This window comes from Gadus chalcogrammus, chromosome 8 (genome assembly GCF_026213295.1).
Source record: "Gadus chalcogrammus isolate NIFS_2021 chromosome 8, NIFS_Gcha_1.0, whole genome shotgun sequence".
NCBI lineage: Eukaryota > Metazoa > Chordata > Actinopteri > Gadiformes > Gadidae > Gadus > Gadus chalcogrammus.
Genome location: NC_079419.1, coordinates 20710931 through 20727005, shown reverse-complemented (window position 1 = coordinate 20727005; position 16075 = coordinate 20710931). Strand labels below are relative to the sequence as shown.

The 16075-nt window shown below is 41.4% G+C and overlaps 19 non-coding genes across 19 annotated transcripts; all 19 read left to right on the top strand.

Moving 5' to 3' along the window:
- The first annotated feature begins 419 nt into the window (after positions 1–419).
- On the top strand, positions 420–493 carry trnan-guu (transfer RNA asparagine (anticodon GUU)). Its single transcript has one exon. It is a non-coding gene; the product is annotated as a tRNA-Asn (tRNA).
- Positions 494–1071: 578 nt separating this feature from the next.
- trnan-guu (transfer RNA asparagine (anticodon GUU)) lies at positions 1072–1145 on the top strand. Its single transcript has one exon. It is a non-coding gene; the product is annotated as a tRNA-Asn (tRNA).
- A 611-nt stretch (positions 1146–1756) lies between these two features.
- Positions 1757–1830, top strand: trnan-guu (transfer RNA asparagine (anticodon GUU)). The gene has a single exon. It is a non-coding gene; the product is annotated as a tRNA-Asn (tRNA).
- A 608-nt stretch (positions 1831–2438) lies between these two features.
- Positions 2439–2512, top strand: trnai-gau (transfer RNA isoleucine (anticodon GAU)). Its single transcript has one exon. It is a non-coding gene; the product is annotated as a tRNA-Ile (tRNA).
- A 611-nt stretch (positions 2513–3123) lies between these two features.
- On the top strand, positions 3124–3197 carry trnan-guu (transfer RNA asparagine (anticodon GUU)). Its single transcript has one exon. It is a non-coding gene; the product is annotated as a tRNA-Asn (tRNA).
- Positions 3198–3811: 614 nt separating this feature from the next.
- trnai-gau (transfer RNA isoleucine (anticodon GAU)) lies at positions 3812–3885 on the top strand. Its single transcript has one exon. It is a non-coding gene; the product is annotated as a tRNA-Ile (tRNA).
- Positions 3886–5188: 1303 nt separating this feature from the next.
- trnan-guu (transfer RNA asparagine (anticodon GUU)) lies at positions 5189–5262 on the top strand. Its single transcript has one exon. It is a non-coding gene; the product is annotated as a tRNA-Asn (tRNA).
- Positions 5263–5875: 613 nt separating this feature from the next.
- trnan-guu (transfer RNA asparagine (anticodon GUU)) lies at positions 5876–5949 on the top strand. The gene has a single exon. It is a non-coding gene; the product is annotated as a tRNA-Asn (tRNA).
- A 614-nt stretch (positions 5950–6563) lies between these two features.
- On the top strand, positions 6564–6637 carry trnai-gau (transfer RNA isoleucine (anticodon GAU)). Its single transcript has one exon. It is a non-coding gene; the product is annotated as a tRNA-Ile (tRNA).
- A 614-nt stretch (positions 6638–7251) lies between these two features.
- Positions 7252–7325, top strand: trnan-guu (transfer RNA asparagine (anticodon GUU)). Its single transcript has one exon. It is a non-coding gene; the product is annotated as a tRNA-Asn (tRNA).
- Positions 7326–7937: 612 nt separating this feature from the next.
- On the top strand, positions 7938–8011 carry trnan-guu (transfer RNA asparagine (anticodon GUU)). The gene has a single exon. It is a non-coding gene; the product is annotated as a tRNA-Asn (tRNA).
- A 1512-nt stretch (positions 8012–9523) lies between these two features.
- trnai-gau (transfer RNA isoleucine (anticodon GAU)) lies at positions 9524–9597 on the top strand. The gene has a single exon. It is a non-coding gene; the product is annotated as a tRNA-Ile (tRNA).
- A 1304-nt stretch (positions 9598–10901) lies between these two features.
- On the top strand, positions 10902–10975 carry trnan-guu (transfer RNA asparagine (anticodon GUU)). Its single transcript has one exon. It is a non-coding gene; the product is annotated as a tRNA-Asn (tRNA).
- A 1027-nt stretch (positions 10976–12002) lies between these two features.
- trnan-guu (transfer RNA asparagine (anticodon GUU)) lies at positions 12003–12076 on the top strand. The gene has a single exon. It is a non-coding gene; the product is annotated as a tRNA-Asn (tRNA).
- A 612-nt stretch (positions 12077–12688) lies between these two features.
- Positions 12689–12762, top strand: trnan-guu (transfer RNA asparagine (anticodon GUU)). The gene has a single exon. It is a non-coding gene; the product is annotated as a tRNA-Asn (tRNA).
- A 609-nt stretch (positions 12763–13371) lies between these two features.
- On the top strand, positions 13372–13451 carry trnan-guu (transfer RNA asparagine (anticodon GUU)). The gene has a single exon. It is a non-coding gene; the product is annotated as a tRNA-Asn (tRNA).
- Positions 13452–14063: 612 nt separating this feature from the next.
- Positions 14064–14143, top strand: trnan-guu (transfer RNA asparagine (anticodon GUU)). Its single transcript has one exon. It is a non-coding gene; the product is annotated as a tRNA-Asn (tRNA).
- A 610-nt stretch (positions 14144–14753) lies between these two features.
- Positions 14754–14827, top strand: trnan-guu (transfer RNA asparagine (anticodon GUU)). The gene has a single exon. It is a non-coding gene; the product is annotated as a tRNA-Asn (tRNA).
- A 614-nt stretch (positions 14828–15441) lies between these two features.
- Positions 15442–15515, top strand: trnan-guu (transfer RNA asparagine (anticodon GUU)). Its single transcript has one exon. It is a non-coding gene; the product is annotated as a tRNA-Asn (tRNA).
- Positions 15516–16075: the final 560 nt, after the last annotated feature.

Here is a 16075-nt window from a genome sequence, read left to right as displayed (position 1 = left end):
GGTCCTGGACGTGGACAGGTACTACCTGATGGTGACGGAGACCCTCAGGTGCAACTCCTCCAGTTGCATATCAAATTACCTGTCCACGAGCCAGACCGTCCTGGACCAGCTGAGCTTGGCTCTCCGCGGGGAGTTCTGCCTCCTCCTGACCCGCAAGTGAGTTCAGATCATGAAAGCAAATATCTTTTTTCAGTAATCAGTAATCCAGCAAATAGCAATATTTGATCACACTAAACCCCATCAATATTAGATCAAAAATATTTATAACATTTTGCCCATAGAAAAACTCTTTGTCCAGCCAAACTAAATAATTTGATACAATCATACCTGTCCACAAAGGTATGCGTGTGACATCCGTGTCATCCGGATGCTACGGGAGAGGCACTTTTTTTTCAAGACACATGTGATTTCCCTCATAGGTCTCTGTGGCGCAATTGGTTAGAGCGTTCGACTGTTAATCGAAAGGTTGGTGGTTCAAGCCCACCCAGGGACGAGCTGATATTTACCGAACACCAGGTCAAGCATCAGCTCATACCATTAACCTTTGTTAAGTGAAAATAATCAACTGTGTTTCCAAGAGTAGATTTGATAGAACTGCTCTGTAATTTCCCGTCCAACCAATTACTTCCGTTGACTTGAGTACGGAGTGTCTGGAAGAGCTAGCTGGCTAAAGTAATTGGAAGTATTAGGAGTTTAGATATGATCCATTTCACCGTGTCTTACGATTATAACATGGAAATAGTTTTTTTCTTAAAAGCCATATTTTGCTATCTTTTTTTACAAACTAACATTTAAGGTGGCCACAGGGAGAGGAAAGCTTGTTCTTAAGGGGGGCTCCCCCCTTTTCCCCTTTTCCAGAACCCAGGAGAATTCATACGCTCAGAGATAAGGTTAAGGGTTGAAAGGAGATGATTCAGGTGGGACTGAAAGGGAGGGGGCCCTAGCATTTAAATCATGTGTTATTTATCAGTGGGGAATGAAATACGGCTACTTTCTATCAACATTTGAAGACATCAATGTCGAGGTGATTGTATTTTTTTTTTTTCAAGACACATGTGATTTCCCACATAGGTCTCTGTGGTGCAATTGGTTAGCGCGTTCGACTGTTAATCGAAAGGTTGGTGGTTCAAGCCCACCCAGGGACGAGCTGATATTTACTGAACACCAGGTCAAGCATCAGCCCATACCATTAAACTTTGTTAAGTGAAAAAAATCAACTGTGTTTCCAAGAGTAGATTTGATAGAACTGCTCTGTCATTCCCGTCCAACCATTTACATCCGTTGACTTGAGTACGGAGTGTCTGGAAGAAGAGCTAGCTGGCTAAAGTGCTTTCTAGGAATTGGAAGTATTTAGGTGCTTAGATATGATCCATTTCACCTTGTGTTACGATCATATCATGGAAATAGTTTTTTTCTTAAAAGCCATATTTTGCTATCTTTTTTTACCAATTAAAATTTAAGGGGGCCACAGGGAGAGGAAAGCTTGTTCTTAAGGGGGGCTCCCCCCTTTTCCCCTTTTCCAGAACCCAGGAGAATTCATACGCTCAAAGATAAGGTCAAGGGTTGAAAGGAGATGATTCAGGTGGGACTGAAAGGAAGGGGGCCCTAGAATTTAAATCATGGGTTATTTATCAGTGGGGAATTAAATACGGCTACTTTCTATCAACATTTGACGGCATCAATGTCGAGGTGATTTAACGCAGTTTTTTTTTGGGTGTATTACTTTTTTTCAAGACACATGTTTTTTCCCACATTGGTCTCTGTGGCGCAATTGGTTAGCGCGTTCGACTGTTAATCGAAAGGTTGGTGGTTCAAGCCCACCCAGGGACGAGCTGATTATTACTGAACACCAGGTCAAGCATCAGCCCATACCATTAACCTTTGTTAAGTGAAAAAAATCAACTGTTTCCAAGAGTAGATTTGATAGAACTGCACTGTCATTTCCCGTCCAACCATTTACTTCCGTTGACTTGAGTACGGAGTGTCTGGAAGAAGAGCTATCTGGCTAAAGTGCTTTCTAGGAATTGGAAGTATTTAGGAGCTTAGACATGATCCATTTCACCTTGTGTTACGATCATAACATGGAAATAGTTTTTTTCTTAAAAGCCATATTTTGCTATCTTTTTTTACCAATTAACATTTAAGGGGCCAAAGGGAGAGGAAAGCTTGTTCTAAGGGGGGCTCCCCCCTTTTCCCCTTTTCCAGAACCCAGGAGAATTCATACGCTCAGAGATAAGGTTAAGGGTTGAAAGGAGATGATTCAGGTGGGACTGAAAGGAAGGGGGCCCTAGAATTTAAAATCATGGGTTATTTATCAGTGGGGAATTAAATACGGCTACTTTCGATCAACATTTGACGGCATCAATGTCGAGGTGATTTAACGCATTTTTTTTTGGGTGTATTACTTCTTTTTCAAGACACATGTGGTTTGGCACATGGTCTCTGTGGCGCAATTGGTTAGTGTGTTCGACTGATATTTGAAAGGTTGGTGGTTCAAGCCCACCCAGGGACGAGCTGATATTACTGAACACCAGGTCAAGCATCAGCCCATACCATTAACCTTTGTTAAGTGAAAAAAATCAACTGTGTTTCCAAGAGTAGATTTGATAGAACTGCTCTGTCATTTCCCGTCCAACCATTTACTTCCGTTGACTTGAGTACGGAGTGTCTGGAAGAAGAGCTAGCTGGCTAAAGTGCTTTCTAGGAATTGGAAGTATTTAGGAGCTTAGATATGATCCATTTCACCTTGTCTTACGATCATAACATGGAAATCGTTTTTTTCTTAAAAGCCATATTTTGCTATCTTTTTTACCAATTAACATTTAAGGGGGCCACAGGGAGAGGAAAGCTTGTTCTTAAGGGGGCTCCCCCCTTTTCCCCTTTTCCAGAACCCAGGAGAATTCATACGCTCAGAGATAAGGTTAAGGGTTGAAAGGAGATGATTCAGGTGGGACTGAAAGGGAGGGGGCCCTAGAATTTAAACATATGTTATTTATCAGTGGGGAATGAAATACGGCTACTTCTATCAACATTTGAAGGCATCAATGGCGAGGTGATTTGACGCACAGGTTTTTTTTTGGGTGTATTACTTTTTTTTCAAGACACATGTGATGTCACACATCTGTATCTGTGGCGCAATTGGTTAGCGCGTTGGACTGTTAATCGAAAGGTTGGTGGTTCAAGCCCACCCAGGGACGAGCTGACATTTACTGAACACCAGGTCAAGCATCAGCCCATACCATTAACCTTTGTTAAGTGAAAAAGATCAACTGTGTTTCCAATAGTAGATTTGATAGAAATGCTCTGTCATTTCCCGTCCAACCATTTACTTCCGTTGACTTGAGTACGCAGTGTCTGGAAGAAGAGCTATCTGGCTAAAGTGCTTTCTAGGAATTGGAAGTATTTAGGAGCTTAGACATGATCCATTTCACCTTGTGTTACGATCATAACATGGGAATAGTTTTTTTCTTAAAAGCCATATTTTGCTATCTTTTTTTACCAATTAACATTTAAGGGGGCCACAGGGAGAGGAAAGCTTGTTCTTAAGGGGGGCTCCCCCCTTTTCCCCTTTTCCAGAACCCAGGAGAATTCATACGCTCAGAGATAAGGTTAAGGGTTGAAAGGAGATGATTCAGGTGGGACTGAAAGGAAGGGGGCCCTAGAATTTAAATCATGGGTTATTTATCAGTGGGGAATTAAATACGGCTACTTTCTATCAACATTTGACGGCATCAATGTCGAGGTGATTTAACGCATTTTTTTTTTTGGGTGTATTACTTTTTTTTCAAGACACATGTGGTTTCGCACATTGGTCTCTGTGGCGCAATTGGTAAGTGTGTTCGACTGATATTTGAAAGGTTGGTGGTTCAAGCCCACCCGGGGACGAGCTGATATTTACTGAACACCAGGTCAAGCATCAGCCCATACCATTAACCTTTGTTAAGTGAAAAAAATCAACTGTGTTTCCAAGAGTAGATTTCATAGAACTGCTCTGTCATTTCCCGTCCAACCATTTACTTCCGTTGACTTGAGTACGGAGTGTCTGGAAGAAGAGCTAGCTGGCTAAAGTGCTTTCTAGGAATTGGAAGTATTTAGGAGCTTAGATATGATCCATTTCACCTTGTCTTACGATCATAACATGGAAATCGTTTTTTTTCTTAAAAGCCATATTTTGCTATCTTTTTTTACCAATTAACATTTAAGGGGGCCACAGGGAGAGGAAAGCTTGTTCTTAAGGGGGCTCCCCCCTTTTCCCCTTTTCCAGAACCCAGGAGAATTCATACGCTCAAAGATAAGGTTAAGGGTTGAAAGGAGATGATTCAGGTGGGACTGAAAGGAAGGGGGGCCCTAGAATTTAAATCATGGGTTATTTATCAGTGGGGAATTAAATACGGCTACTTTCTATCAACATTTGACGGCATCAATGTCGAGGTGATTTAACACAGTTTTTTTTGGGTGTATTACTTTTTTTTCAAGACACATGTGATTTCCCACATAGGTCTCTGTAGCTTGGCGCAATTGGTTAGCGAGTTCGACTGTTAATCGGAAGGTTGGTGGTTCAAGCCTACCCAGGGACGAGCTGATATTTACTGAACACCAGGTCAAGCATCAGCCCATACCATTAACCTTTGTTAAGTGAAAAAAATTAACTTTGTTTCCAATAGTAGATTTGATAGAACAGCTCTGTCATTTCCCGTCCAACCATTTACTTCCGTTGACTTGAGTACGGAGTGTCTGGAAGGGCTAGCTGGCTAAAGTGCTATCTAGGAATTGGAAGTATTTAGGAGTTTAGATATGATCCATTTCACCTTGTCTTACGATCATAACATGGAAATATTTTTTTTCTTTAAAGCCCTATTTTGCTATCTTTTTTTTACCAATTAACATTAAGGGGGCCACAGGGAGAGGAAAGCTTGTTCTTAAGGGGGGCTCCCCCCTTTTCCCCTTTTCCAGAACCCAGGAGAATTCATACGCTCAGAGATAAGGTTAAGGGTTGAAAGGAGATGATTCAGGTGGGACTGAAAGGGAGGGGGCCCTAGCATTTAAATCAAGTGTTATTTATCAGTGGGGAATGAAATACGGCTACTTTCTATCAACATTTGAAGACATCAATGTCGAGGTGATTTAACGCACAGGTTTTTTTTGGGTGTATTAGATTTTTTCAAGACACATGTGATTTCCCTCATTGGTCTCTGTGGCGCAATTGGTTAGCGCGTTCGGCTGTTAATCGAAAGGTTGGTGGTTCAAGCCCACCCAGGGACGAGCTGAATATTTACTGAACACCAGGTCAAGCATCAGCCCATACCATTAACCTTTGTTAAGTGAAAATAATCAACTGTGTTTCCAAGAGTAGATATGATAGAACTGCTCTGTCATTTCCCATCCAACCATTTACTTCCGTTGACTTGAGTACGGAGTGTCTGGAAGAAGAGCTAGCTGGCCAAAGTGCTTTCTAGGAATTGGAAGTATTTAGGAGCTTAGATATGATCCATTTCACCTTGTCTTACGATCATAACATGGAAATAGTATTTTCTTATAAGCCATATTTTGCTATCTTTTTTACCAATTAACAATTAAGGGGGCCACAGGGAGAGGAAAGCTTGTTCTTAAGGGGGGCTCCCCCCTTTTCCCCTTTTCCAGAACCCAGGAGAATTCATACGCTCAGAGATAAGGTTAAGGGTTGAAAGGAGATGATTCAGGTGGGACTGAAAGGGAGGGGGCCCTAGAATTTAAACATATGTTATTTATCAGTGGGGAATGAAATACGGCTACTTTCTATCAACATTTGAAGGCATCAATGGCGAGGTGATTTGACGCACAGGTTTTTTTTGGGTGTATTACTTTTTTTTCAAGACACATGTGATGTCACACATCTGTATCTGTGGCGCAATTGGTTAGCGCGTTGGACTGTTAATCGAAAGGTTGGTGGTTCAAGCCCACCCAGGGACGAGCTGACATTTACTGAACACCAGGTCAAGCATCAGCCCATACCATTAACCTTTGTGAAGTGAAAAAGATCAACTGTGTTTCCAATAGTAGATTTGATAGAAATGCTCTGTCATTTCCCGTCCAACCATTTACTTCCGTTGACTTGAGTACGGAGTGTCTGGAAGAAGAGCTATCTGGCTAAAGTGCTTTCTAGGAATTGGAAGTATTTAGGAGCTTAGACATGATCCATTTCACCTTGTGTTACGATCATAACATGGAAATAGTTTTTTTCTTAAAAGCCATATTTTGCTATCTTTTTTTACCAATTAACATTTAAGGGGGCCACAGGGAGAGGAAAGCTTGTTCTTAAGGGGGGCTCCCCCCTTTTCCCCTTTTCCAGAACCCAGGAGAATTCATACGCTCAGAGATAAGGTTAAGGGTTGAAAGGAGATGATTCAGGTGGGACTGAAAGGAAGGGGGCCCTAGAATTTAAATCATGGGTTATTTATCAGTGGGGAATTAAATACGGCTACTTTCTATCAACATTTGACGGCATCAATGTCGAGGTGATTTAAACGCATTTTCTTTTTGGGTGTATTACTTTTTTTTCAAGACACATGTGGTTTCGTACATTGGTCTCTGTGGCGCAATTGGTTAGTGTGTTCGACTGATATTTGAAAGGTTGGTGGTTCAAGCCCACCCAGGGACGAGCTGATATTTACTGAACACCAGGTCAAGCATCAGCCCATACCATTAACCTTTGTTAAGTGAAAAAAATTAACTTTGTTTCCAATAGTAGATTTGATAGAACAGCTCTGTCATTTCCCGTCCAACCATTTACTTCCGTTGACTTGAGTACGGAGTGTCTGGAAGAAGAGCTAGCTGGCTAAAGTGCTTTCTAGGAATTGGAAGTATTTAGGAGCTTAGATATGATCCATTTCACCTTGTCTTACGATCATAACATGGAAATCGTTTTTTTCTTAAAAGCCATATTTTGCTATCTTTTTTTACCAATTAACATTTAAGGGGGCCACAGGGAGAGGAAAGCTTGTTCTTAAGGGGGGCTCCCCCCTTTTCCCCTTTTCCAGAACCCAGGAGAATTCATACGCTCAGAGATAAGGTTAAGGGTTGAAAGGAGATGATTCAGGTGGGACTGAAAGGAGGGGGCCCTAGCATTTAAATCAAGTGTTATTTATCAGTGGGGAATGAAATACGGCTACTTTCTATCAACATTTGAAGACATCAATGTCGAGGTGATTTAACGCACAGGTTTTTTTTGGGTGTATTAGATTTTTTTCAAGACACATGTGATTTCCCTCATTGGTCTCTGTGGCGCAATTGGTTAGCGCGTTCGGCTGTTAATCGGAAGGTTGGTGGTTCAAGCCCACCCAGGGACGAGCTGATATTTACTGAACACCAGGTCAAGCATCAGCCCATACCATTAACCTTTGTTAAGTGAAATAATCAACTGTGTTTCCAAGAGTAGATATGATAGAACTGCTCTGTCATTTCCCATCCAACCATTTACTTCCGTTGACTTGAGTACGGAGTGTCTGGAAGAAGAGCTAGCTGGCCAAAGTGCTTTCTAGGAATTGGAAGTATTTAGGAGCTTAGATATGATCCATTTCACCTTGTCTTACGATCATAACATGGAAATAGTATTTTTCTTATAAGCCATATTTTGCTATCTTTTTTACCAATTAACAATTAAGGGGGCCACAGGGAGAGGAAAGCTTGTTCTTAAGGGGGGCTCCCCCCTTTTCCCCTTTTCCAGAACCCAGGAGAATTCATACGCTCAGAGATAAGGTTAAGGGTTGAAAGGAGATGATTCAGGTGGGACTGAAAGGGAGGGGGCCCTAGGATTTAAACATATGTTATTTATCAGTGGGGAATGAAATACGGCTACTTTCTATCAACATTTGAAGGCATCAATGGCGAGGTGATTTGACGCACAGGTTTTTTTTTGGTGTATTACTTTTTTTTCAAGACACATGTGATGTCACACATCTGTATCTGTGGCGCAATTGGTTAGCGCGTTGGACTGTTAATCGAAAGGTTGGTGGTTCAAGCCCACCCAGGGACGAGCTGACATTTACTGAACACCAGGTCAAGCATCAGCCCATACCATTAACCTTTGTTAAGTGAAAAAGATCAACTGTGTTTCCAATAGTAGATTTGATAGAAATGCTCTGTCATTTCCCGTCCAACCATTTACTTCCGTTGACTTGAGTACGGAGTGTCTGGAAGAAGAGCTATCTGGCTAAAGTGCTTTCTAGGAATTGGAAGTATTTAGGAGCTTAGACATGATCCATTTCACCTTGTGTTACGATCATAACATGGAAATAGTTTTTTTCTTAAAAGCCATATTTTGCTATCTTTTTTACCAATTAACATTTAAGGGGGCCACAGGGAGAGGAAAGCTTGTTCTTAAGGGGGGCTCCCCCTTTTCCCCTTTTCCAGAACCCAGGAGAATTCATACGCTCAGAGATAAGGTTAAAGGGGTAGTTCGGAATTTTGGACATAGGGCCCGATTCCCAAGTGAGCATTGGTATTCTATATCACTGGAGACAGTTTTCAACCCATTTTATTCAGTCCTTCTAGTTGCGGAGTTCTCTCGTGCTAGGCTAGCGCAAGTGAACGGGAAAAGCTAGCCTGCTATTAAAAACAGTCTTACCCACTCCACAGTACACCCGAGGTCAATCAATAATAACACCAGACTATAGATTTAAATGTCTGTTTATAGAATAATGTTAGAAATAAAACCAACCTTGCATTGCATTGCATTTTGAGGGAATTGCTGGGTCTCAGCAGCAGTGTTATATTCCTGGTAGTAGGCTACGGCAGCGGCGGACTGATACCTAGGTTACCGGTTAGCGTATTCAATTAAAAAGATATGGCCACGTTTGGATGCATCGCTAAGCCCTCCAAACGTGGCCATATCTTTTTAATTGAATACGCTAATTCCTTCGTTCACTGTACTCGGCGTTTGTAGCATTGACAGCGGCAGGTAAATAAACTAGAGCCGGTAACCTAGGTATCAGTCCGCCGCTGCCGTAGCCTACTACCAGGAATATAACACTGCTGCTGAGACCCAGCAATTCCCTCAAAATGCAATGCAATGCAAGGTTGGTTTTATTTCTAACATTATTCTATAAACAGACATTTAAATCTATAGTCTGGTGTTATTATTGATTGACCTCGGGTGTACTGTGGAGTGGGTAAGACTGTTTTTAATAGCAGGCTAGCTTTTCCCGTTCACTTGCGCTAGCCTAGCACGAGAGAACTCCGCAACTAGAAGGACTGAATAAAATGGGTTGAAAACTGTCTCCAGTGATATAGAATACCAATGCTCACTTGGGAATCAGGCCCTATGTCCAAAATTCCGAACTACCCCTTTAAGGGTTGAAAGGAGATGATTCAGGTGGGACTGAAAGGAAGGGGGCCCTAGAATTTAAATCATGGGTTATTTATCAGTGGGGAATTAAATACGGCTACTTTCTATCAACATTTGACGGCATCAATGTCGAGGTGATTTAACGCATTTTTTTTTGGGTGTATTACTTTTTTTTCAAGACACATGTGGTTTCGCACATTGGTCTCTGTGGCGCAATTGGTTAGTGTGTTCGACTGATATTCTAAAGGTTGGTGGTTCAAGCCCACCCAGGGACGAGCTGATATTTACTGAACACCAGGTCAACCATCAGCCCATACCATTAACCTTTGTTAAGTGATAAAAATCAACTGTGTTTCCAAGAGTAGATTTGATAGAACTGCTCTGTCATTTCCCGTCCAACCATTTACTTCCGTTGACTTGAGTACGGAGTGTCTGGAAGAAGAGCTAGCTGGCTAAAGTGCTTTCTAGGAATTGGAAGTATTTAGGAGCTTAGATATGATCCATTTCACCTTGTCTTACGATCATAACATGGAAATCGTTTTTTTCTTAAAGCCATATTTTGCTATCTTTTTTTACCAATTAACATTTAAGGGGGCCACAGGGAGAGGAAAGCTTGTTCTTAAGGGGGGCTCCCCCCTTTTCCCCTTTTCCAGAACCCAGGAGAATTCATACGCTCAAAGATAAGGTTAAGGGTTGAAAGGAGATGATTCAGGTGGGACTGAAAGGAAGGGGGCCCTAGAATTTAAATCATGGGTTATTTATCAGTGGGGAATTAAATACGGCTACTTTCTATCAACATTTGACGGCATCAATGTCGAGGTGATTTAACACAGTTTTTTTTTGGGTGTATTACTTTTTTTTCAAGACACATGTGATTTCCCACATAGGTCTCTGTAGCTTTGAAGCAATTGGTTAGCGCGTTCGACTGTTAATCGAAAGGTTGGTGGTTCAAGCCTACTCAGGGACGAGCTGATATTTACTGAACACCAGGTCAAGCATCAGCCCATACCATTAACCTTTGTTAAGTGAAAAAAAATCAACTGTGTTTCCAATAGTAGATTTGATAGAACAGCTCTGTCATTTCCCGTCCAACCATTTACTTCCGTTGACTTGAGTACGGAGTGTCTGGAAGAGCTAGCTGGCTAAAGTGCTATCTAGGAATTGGAAGTATTTAGGAGTTTAGATATGATCCATTTCACCTTGTCTTACGATCATAACATGGAAATAGTTTTTTCTTTAAAGCCCTATTTTGCTGTCTTTTTTTACCAATTAACATTTAAGGGGGCCACAGGGAGAGGGAAGCTTGTTCTTAAGGGGGGCTCCCCCCTTTTCCCCTTTTCCAGAACCCAGGAGAATTCATACGCTCAGAGATAAGGTTAAGGGTTGAAAGGAGATGATTCAGGTGGGACTGAAAGGGAGGGGGCCCTAGCATTTAAATCATGTGATATTTATCAGTGGGGAATGAAATACGGCTACTTTCTATCAACATTTGAAGACATCAATGTCGAGGTGATTTAACGCACAGGTTTTTTTTGGGTGTATTACATTTTTTTCAAGACACATGTGATTTCCATCATAGGTCTCTGTGGCGCAATTGGTTAGCGCGTTCGACTGTTAATCGAAAGGTTGGAGGTTCAAGCCCACCCAGGGACGAGCTGATTTTTACTGAACACCAGGTCAAGCATCAGCCCATACCATTACCTTTGTTAAGTGAAAAAAATCAACTGTGTTTCCAATAGTAGATTTGATAGAACAGCTCTGTCATTTCCCGTCCAACCATTTACTTCCGTTGACTTGAGTACGGAGTGTCTGGAAGAGCTAGCTGGCTAAAGTGCTATCTAGGAATTGGAAGTATTTAGGAGTTTAGATATGATCCATTTCACCTTGTCTTACGATCATAACATGGAAATAGTTTTTTTCTTTAAAGCCCTATTTTGCTATCTTTTTTTACCAATTAACATTTAAGGGGGCCACAGGGAGAGGAAAGCTTGTTCTTAAGGGGGGCTCCCCCCTTTTCCCCTTTTCCAGAACCCAGGAGAATTCATACGCTCAGAGATAAGGTTAAGGGTTGAAAGGAGATGATTCAGGTGGGACTGAAAGGGAGGGGGCCCTAGCATTTAAATCATGTGATATTTATCAGTGGGGAATGAAATACGGCTACTTTCTATCAACATTTAATAATAATAATAATAATACATTTAATTTAGAGGCGCCTTTCAAAACACCCAAGGTCACCTTACAGAGCATATAGTCATCATACATTTTTTAAAAAAACAAGACATTGTGGAAAAAATTAATAAATAAATAAATAAATAAACATAAGCAATAAGAAATAAATAAAACAAAAACAAGACAAAAAAAAAAAAACAAAAAAAAAAAAACAAACAAAACAGTGATCAGTTAGACGTTGTGTGCGAGTTTGAACAGGTGAGTTTTGAGTTGTGACTTGAAGGTTGTAATGGTGTCTGACTGTTTTATGTGTGGGGGGAGGGAGTTCCAGAGCCTGGGTGCTGAACAGCTGAATGACCGGGCACCCATTGAAGTGAGTCGTGATGTGGGGATACATAGTAGTCCAGCAGAGGTTGAGCGGAGGGAGACATCAATGTCGAGGTGATTTAACGCACAGGTTTTTTTTGGGTGTATTACATTTTTTTCAAGACACATGTGATTTCCCTCATAGGTCTCTGTGGCGCAATTGGTTAGCGCGTTCGACTGTTAATCGAAAGGTTGGTGGTTCAAGCCCACCCAGGGACGAGCAAATTTTTACTGAACACCAGGTCAAGCATCAGCCCATACCATTAACCTTTGTTAAGTGAAAAAAATCAACTGTGTTTCCAAGAGTAGATTTGATAGAACTGCTCTGTCATTTCCCGTCCAACCATTTACTTCCGTTGACTTGAGTACGGAGTGTCTGGAAGAAGAGCTATCTGGCTAAAGTGCTTTCTAGGAATTGGAAGTATTTAGGAGCTTAGACATGATCCATTTCACCTTGTGTTACGATCATAACATGGAAATAGTTTTTTTCTTAAAAGCCATATTTTGCTATCTTTTTTTACCATTAACATTTAAGGGGGCCACAGGGAGAGGAAAGCTTGTTCTTAAGGGGGGCTCCCCCCTTTTCCCCTTTTCCAGAACCCAGGAGAATTCATACGCTCAGAGATAAGGTTAAGGGTTGAAAGGAGATGATTCAGGTGGGACTGAAAGGAAGGGGGCCCTAGAATTTAAATCATGGGTTATTTATCAGTGGGGAATTAAATACGGCTACTTTCTATCAACATTTGACGGCATCAATGTCGAGGTGATTTAACGCATTTTCTTTTTGGGTGTATTACTTTTTTTTCAAGACACATGTGGTTTCACACGTTGGTCTCTGTGGCACAATTGGTTAGCTTGTTCGACTGTTAATTGAAAGGTTGGTGGTTCAAGCCCACCCAGGGACGAGCTGATATTTACTGAACACCAGGTCAAGCATCGGCCCATACCGTTAACCTTTGTTAAGTGAAAAAAATCAACTGTGTTTCCAATAGTAGATTTGATAGAACAGCTCTGTCATTTCCCGTCCAACCATTTACTTCCGTTGACTTGAGTACGGAGTGTCTGGAAGAGCTAGCTGGCTAAAGTGCTATCTAGGAATTGGAAGTATTTAGGAGTTTAGATATGATCCATTTCACCTTGTCTTACGATTATAACATGGAAATAGTTTTTTTCTTTAAAGCCCTATTTTGCTATCTTTTTTTACCAATTAACATTTAAGGGGGCCACAGGGAGAGGAAAGCTTGTTCTTAAGGGGGGCTCCCCCCTTTTCCCCTATTCCAGAACCCAGGAGAATTCATACGCTCAAAGATAAGGTTAAGGGTTGAAAGGAGATGATTCAGGTGGGACTGAAAGGAAGGGGGCCCTAGAATTTAAATCATGGGTTATTTATCAGTGGGGAATTAAATACGGCTAGTTTCTATCAACATTTGACGGCATCAATGTCGAGGTGATTTAACGCATTTTTTTTTGGGTGTATTACTTTTTTTTCTAGACACATGTGATTTCCCACATAGGTCTCTGTAGCTTTGGCGCAATTGGTTAGCGCGTTCGACTGTTAATCGAAAGGTTGGTGGTTCAAGCCTACTCAGGGACGAGCTGATATTTACTGAACACCAGGTCAAGCATCAGCCCATACCATTAACCTTTGTTAAGTGAAAAAAATCAACTGTGTTTTCAATAGTAGATTTGATAGAACAGCTCTGTCATTTCCCGTCCAACCATTTACTTCCGTTGACTTGAGTACGGAGTGTCTGGAAGAGCTAGCTGGCTAAAGTGCTATCTAGGAATTGGAAGTATTTAGGAGTTTAGATATGATCCATTTCACCTTGTCTTACGATCATAACATGGAAATAGTTTTTTTCTTTAAAGCCCTATTTTGCTATCTTTTTTTACCAATTAACATTTAAGGGGGCCACAGGGAGAGGGAAGCTTGTTCTTAAGGGGGGCTCCCCCCTTTTCCCCTTTTCCAGAACCCAGGAGAATTCATACGCTCAGAGATAAGGTTAAGGGTTGAAAGGAGATGATTCAGGTGGGACTGAAAGGGAGGGGGCCCTAGCATTTAAATCATGTGATATTCATCAGTGGGGAATGAAATACGGCTACTTTCTATCAACATTTGAAGACATCAATGTCGAGGTGATTTAACGCACAGGTTTTTTTTGGGTGTATTACATTTTTTTCAAGACACATGTGATTTTCCTCAAAGGTCTCTGTAGCTTTGGCGCAATTGGTGAGCGCGTTCGACTGTTAATCGAAAGGTTGGTGGTTCAAGCCCACCCAGGGACGAGCTGATATTTACTGAACACCAGGTCAAGCATCAGCCCATACCATTAACCTTTGTTAAGTGAAAAAAATCAACTGTGTTTCCAATAGTAGATTTGATAGAACAGCTCTGTCATTTCCCGTCCAACCATTTACTTCCGTTGACTTGAGTACGGAGTGTCTGGAAGGGCTAGCTGGCTAAAGTGCTATCTAGGAATTGGAAGTATTTAGGAGTTTAGATATGATCCATTTCACCTTGTCTTACGATCATAACATGGAAATAGTTTTTTTCTTTAAAGCCCTATTTTGCTATCTTTTTTACCAATTAACATTTAAGGGGGCCACAGGGAGAGGAAAGCTTGTTCTTAAGGGGGGCTCCCCCCTTTTCCCCTTTTCCAGAACCCAGGAGAATTCATACGCTCAGAGATAAGGTTAAGGGTTGAAAGGAGATGATTCAGGTGGGACTGAAAGGGAGGGGGCCCTAGCATTTAAATCAAGTGTTATTTATCAGTGGGGAATGAAATACGGCTACTTTCTATCAACATTTGAAGACATCAATGTCGAGGTGATTTAACGCACAGGTTTTTTTTGGGTGTATTACATTTTTTCAAGACACATGTGATTTCCCTCATAGGTCTCTGTGGCGCAATTGGTTAGCGCGTTCGGCTGTTAATCGAAAGGTTGGTGGTTCAAGCCCACCCAGGGACGAGCTGATATTTACTGAACACCAGGTCAAGCATCAGCCCATACCATTAACCTTTGTTAAGTGAAAATAATCAACTGTGTTTCCAAGAGTAGATATGATAGAACTGCTCTGTCATTTCCCATCCAACCATTTACTTCCATTGACTTGAGTACGGAGTGTCTGGAAGAAGAGCTAGCTGGCCAAAGTGCTTTCTAGGAATTGGAAGTATTTAGGAGCTTAGATATGATCCATTTCACCTTGTCTTACGATCATAACATGGAAATAGTATTTTTCTTATAAGCCATATTTTGCTATCTTTTTTTACCAATTAACATTTAAGGGGGCCACAGGGAGAGGAAAGCTTGTTCTTAAGGGGGGCTCCCCCCTTTTCCCCTTTTCCAGAACCCAGGAGAATTCATACGCTCAGAGATAAGGTTAAGGGTTGAAAGGAGATGATTCAGGTGGGACTGAAAGGGAGGGGGCCCTAGAATTTAAACATATGTTATTTATCAGTGGGGAATGAAATACGGCTACTTTCTATCAACATTTGAAGGCATCAATGGCGAGGTGATTTGACGCACAGGTTTTTTTTGGGTGTATTACTTTTTTTTCAAGACACATGTGATGTCACACATCTGTATCTGTGGCGCAATTGGTTAGCGCGTTGGACTGTTAATCGAAAGGTTGGTGGTTCAAGCCCACCCAGGGACGAGCTGACATTTACTGAACACCAGGTCAAGCATCAGCCCATACCATTAACCTTTGTTAAGTGAAAAAGATCAACTGTGTTTCCAATAGTAGATTTGATAGAAATGCTCTGTCATTTCCCGTCCAACCATTTACTTCCGTTGACTTGAGTACGGAGTGTCTGGAAGAAGAGCTATCTGGCTAAAGTGCTTTCTAGGAATTGGAAGTATTTAGGAGCTTAGACATGATCCATTTCACCTTGTGTTACGATCATAACATGGAAATAGTTTTTTTCTTAAAAGCCATATTTTGCTATCTTTTTTTACCAATTAACATTTAAGGGGGCCACAGGGAGAGGAAAGCTTGTTCTTAAGGGGGGCTCCCCCCTTTTCCCCTTTTCCAGAACCCAGGAGAATTCATACGCTCAGAGATAAGGTTAAGGGTTGAAAGGAGATGATTCAGGTGGGACTGAAAGGAAGGGGGCCCTAGAATTTAAATCATGGGTTATTTATCAGTGGGGAATTAAATACGGCTACTTTCTATCAACATTTGACGGCATCAATGTCGAGGTGATTTAACGCTTT